The 5,001-nt window shown below is 37.0% G+C and overlaps 1 long non-coding RNA gene across 1 annotated transcript in view; it reads right to left on the minus strand.

Annotated features, from left to right (window-relative positions):
• Window positions 1–778: 778 nt before the first annotated feature.
• LOC118170964 overlaps window positions 779–5,001 on the minus strand; it is a 19,652-nt gene continuing 15,429 nt past the window's right edge. Inside the window, exons 2-3 of the long non-coding RNA XR_004752969.1 lie at window positions 4,340–4,351; window positions 779–963 (exon numbers count right to left, since the gene is read on the minus strand). This is a non-coding gene — a long non-coding RNA (uncharacterized LOC118170964). The remainder of the gene's footprint in view (window positions 964–4,339; window positions 4,352–5,001) is intronic.

Consider the following 5,001-nt stretch of genomic DNA (forward strand, 5'->3'; position numbering starts at 1 on the left):
ATATCTATCCACTCCCATCACAACCATAATATTATCCAGAGTACTTTTCCAGTACATACTTGAAGGAAACAATCCTTTTTGCTTCTTGCAGTTATGGCTGAGTTCAGACTGAGAGAGTTACTTCAACCAAAAAAAATTTTGTATCTCCTGGATTTTTAAGAAATTTTGTAGATTCAAGCATCATTCATCTTGTGGATGTCCTTATTTTGCAATTTCTTGGGCTGTGGTCTTCAAGTAATCAAATGTAAGACATCAGTGAGCAAACACAAGTCTTTTCCCACACTGGTGATTCATATAAACATGTTCTTCAAAAAGGCCTTAATATTAACAATACCCATAATTCCCAATTGTATCACAGTTAAAATTATCATCAGTAAGGCCAAGCACAGGTGACCTTATGTTACATTGTCACACCAGGACAATCGGCCAATGACTCTGACTGGCTAAGCCTCTTCCTAAACTTCAGTTCCAGGTGCTCTAATTTGAGGGCCCAAATCCTGCTGTGAGGAAAACTAAAAAGTGTTCCTTCTTACCAAATCACCAAGGGATTTCTTGAGTCCATGTGCTAGGTCTGATTGGGATGGAATCAACTTTCCCTACAGCAGCTCATACAGTGCTATGCTCTGCACTTGTAGGTAGAACAGCATTGATATCACACCAGTGTTGTGTCTCTGCTGAACAGTGCTGGCGCAGCATCAAAGCTTTCTCGAAACCCACCAGAGAAAGTAGGCAGAGGGGGGGCAAGAGGTGGCAGGGGACATCATCAGGGCAGCTGACCTAAACCAACCAAAAGATTACTCTATACCATATCATGTCACACTCAGCAATAAAAGTTGGGAAAGGGAAAGGAGAGGGGGGTCTCTCATTATGAAAACATCTGTCCTCCTAAACAATAAGCTATCTGTATTGAGGCCCTTCTTCCTGGGACATGGCTGAACATTGCTCAGTGATCAGAAGCAGAGACTCTTTTAGAATCTTTTTCTTTTTTTTTTCTTTTTCTTTTTTTTTCCCTCTCTGTTTCTGCCACACTTTTGCTTGTTGTTTTTCCCCCTTCCTTTTCCCTTTAATTAAATGATCCTTATCTCAAACTGTGAGCCTTGTTTTTTCTTTCCAGTATGCTTTCTTCTCCCCCTCTTCTTCTGGGGAGGGGGAGTTGAGAGGGTGGTTGTGGTGCAGTTTAACCACCCAGCAAGGTAAAACCACCACAGAACAGTAAGAGAGTGACTTGTAGCAGCTTTAGGCTCCCTGACCAGAATGCTAACCCTAACCTTCATTATATTCAACAAAAAGACCAGATAAAGTAGTTGATCTTATTGGCATCATCTCTTGTCTTCCTTCTCTTTGTCCAGTACAATAGTTTTAGATTGCAAAATCCTAACGTCAATTAAAATTTTCACAGTCTGTAACACTAAATTGTAACATACCGCTTTATATCTGTAGAAACCACCATCTCTAATGCTCTTTTCCTGTCTCTAGCAATGATACAAAATGGAATTGAGCAAAATTGAACAATTTCACTTCTTCAAGCTTATTTCCCAAGGGCTTCAGTTCAACACTTCCAGCATAAGCTCTCCATCTAAGTCAGTGGGTGGGAAGTACAAAATAAGGTAATAAACTGAGCTTTTGGAACTTTAATTTCCCAAACCTCAGCCATAACCTAATCTACATTGTAACCAGGGAAGAAGCAGAAAATATAAAGCCTCTGCAGAAAGAAGTCTTTCTACCTCTGTGGTCACTGGAGAATCTAAAAGCAAGCCAGTCTCCTGAGGTTTCATATACCCAAATGCTAACCCCTACCCAGTTAAAATGTGAGAAACATTTCCCCACACTGAAAGGTAAATAAATAAATAAATAAATAAATAAGTAAAAAAAAAAAAATTGGAATCAGATTCTTTTTTTCTTTACCTAATTCCTCATTCTGTAGCTAGTGGAGAATGAAGTAATGGACTAGGTTCTTGAACTTTTCATTTTGAATGCTATGCTCTAACCACAAAGTTCACTGCATAATTTTATATAGATAGCATGGGCCTAGACTAAAATACAAAATAATACACCAGCCAGTGGAAACACCAATCAACTTCCTAATTCTGTGGGTGTAGAAAATCACAAATACAGACTGGCTCTAAATCTGAAAATCTTGCTCAAATCTAAATCCAAAAGTTGTTTTGCATCAAGGAAATATTCCTTTGCTAAAGGACAATGAATCCATCTTTCTCTATTGAAACCAGTTTTCCATGGGTGTAAGAAATTCAGTAATTAAGGCCTTAGCAATTTTTAGCACAGCCCGTTTTTGATCTTACAGGGCCCAATGGCATCTGGAAAAAGAATGTTCCCAGTGCCTCCCATGCTATAGTAGAAATATTCTAAGATTTGGCTCTAGTCTGTAATAGGCCTATTTCTACCTCTGAAGGTTTTTCAGAATGCAATATAAACTGACTATGAGTTTTTGAGTCCAAAATTTAAGAATAAGATTTATCTTTATCAATGTACTAAAATGAAGGATAAAATTTTGTCCTAAAATGATATCAGCCATCTTCATAACCCTCAATCTACATTTTTAGGTGGCTTTAAGTAGAAAAAAAAAAAAAAAACAAAAAACATGTATTTCAGCTCCTAATGTACAGCAACTCATTTCCTAACTCTGTGGCCCTTGCAGAAGACTGCAATAAACCATCTACCTTTGAATTTCTTAAACCTAATCTTAAAGCTGCCCGAATTTGAAAGACATCACTGCCTTCTCTACTAACCTTCTTCCTACCTTGGGGAGTCTAGAAGCATATAGGAATTTATCAGGCTACAGGGGCATTAGTTTTATAAGTCCTAGCTTTTAAACCCTACTTTGAATCATAATCCAGTTTGCCTACCTATACCTAAAGAATTTTGCTGTTCTCCTAAATCCATGCTAGCAGCTTCCCAAACTCTGAGGGCTTTGCAGAATATACAGATAGTTTGATATAGGGAAAAATAGGATTGGACTGTCATCTAGTCTCTTCCTAGTTCTCATGGTCATGCAACATCCAACAGTATAAACAGATTCTCCTATATTTAGCTACCCTAACCCTAACCAATACCATATCTATAGAGGGAAAAGTAACATCTGAAAAATGAAAAAAAGCAACATAGTTACCAGCTGATATACACTGTTTTCCTAATTCAAGAGCCCATTTGGAACATCCCATAGCCCAAGTCCTAGTCTTTATTTCAACCAGCAATTATGCAAAATGGGACAAGGCTCACATGATCCCATAAACCTGTTCCTAATTTCAGAGCCCTGTAGCATCCAACCATGATCAATTTGCAAAATCATAGCTATAATTACAAATGTTTGTCAGCATCTACCACAAAATGCAACTTAAGGAAATGACTCTCCATGCTAACTTCTTATCTATCTAAGGAGAGTCTAATAGATAATGTCTCCTTCACATCCTCTTCCCTCAAATCTTAACCCTAAACAGAGCAATAACCTGGACTTGAATTAGACTCAGGATAACTATGACAAAATTGGATATGTGATATAGATCTTTGATAACAGCAGCTTTCTTCCTGTTCCTGCACAGTGAGGTGAATCCTGCATTAACCTTAGATAGTGAAACCTCTTCTTTTAAGATCTGCCCTTGAGATTCTACCTCCACAAGTACAGCACAACTGACTCCTAATTACAATTTCCAATTCTTTTTACTGGACTTTGCTATTTTTACCTCCTATGATAAAATAAATTCATGAAAAAATCAAAGTTTAGCTAGTTTTGCTTCCCTGTTCCAAAAAAAGATGCCAAAGAACATATTTGTTGGGGAAAAAAAAATGTGCTAAGTACTCAAAAACTTCTGCAACTGAGGATAAAGTAATCAAAATCAGAATTTTTTTCAGAGAGCTACATAAAGATATACATTGCTTCAGCTACAACTAATGGATAATGTACTCCTGACTTGACTGTCAGTACATTCACTGGAAATAAAGAGCAACAAGAAGAGCCTGAAATTTCTAGCTAGGTCTTGTCTGAATCTCAGCACCAAAAGGATTGGTAGACAAGCTTACTAAACACTTTCTTTTTATAAAGATTTTCTCTATTCTCAGAGGGAAAAATAATTCATCCAGCAGCTGTAATATATTCTGCAGAGTGGAATCAATAATCAGCAGGAAGCAAAATAATAAATAACACTGCCCTTCTGGATGGGAAGAAATGGAAATAAGATTTCTGGTGCAAATGAGGAATGACAGAAGCAAGGGAGGAAAAAAAACATGCTGTGTAACTCCATTTGCAAGAAAATGGGGTTTGCCTGAAATCTGACTGTGAGAGAACTAAAAGTAGAACAAAATACCTTTGCAACATGTCCTGAACAGAATTTATTTTCTTTACTATAGAAACACAGCGATTTAGTACAGCTTTATTATTATTATTATTATTAATTATTTTTATATACTAACTTTAGAACTTGGACAGGCCACAGCGTTATTTATTTTGCTGTTACAGATTGTCTCATTATCAGTTAAACAGTATAATTCAGAACTGTACAATTAGCATTGAAACCCTGCTAAAAAGAGTTACCTGATCTTAGAAAGTACACTAGTCCTGTAAGTCCACAGGTTTGACCCAGGATTTCTCCCATACAAGCTCATTTGCTTCAGCAGTGCAAATTGTAAGGCATAACATTTGACCCTGCTGGGAAAGGAAGAGGGGTAGGAAGAGATCCGTGCTCCTAGCTTTTCTTGACGCTACATTTCTTTATATGTCTTCCTATTTGTAGCATGCATTATAACATGATAGCAATTATTATAATAAGTTAGTACTGATAGTATTATTACAATGACAATTACAATCATGTCCCTTGCAACTGCATGAAGATTTGTATTTCTTAAGTGTGGGGAAAACCAGAGGCTGCTACTGAGTTCAACAGAAGATTCTAATTTTAAATTCAGTACTCTCGCACTCTGTAGTTAGGATTTATTACTTCTTACATCTTAGCATGCTAATGTTATTCATTGTTATTGCCCATACTTTGA

Source organism: Oxyura jamaicensis, chromosome 8 (assembly GCF_011077185.1).
Source record: "Oxyura jamaicensis isolate SHBP4307 breed ruddy duck chromosome 8, BPBGC_Ojam_1.0, whole genome shotgun sequence".
NCBI classification, from domain to species: domain Eukaryota; kingdom Metazoa; phylum Chordata; class Aves; order Anseriformes; family Anatidae; genus Oxyura; species Oxyura jamaicensis.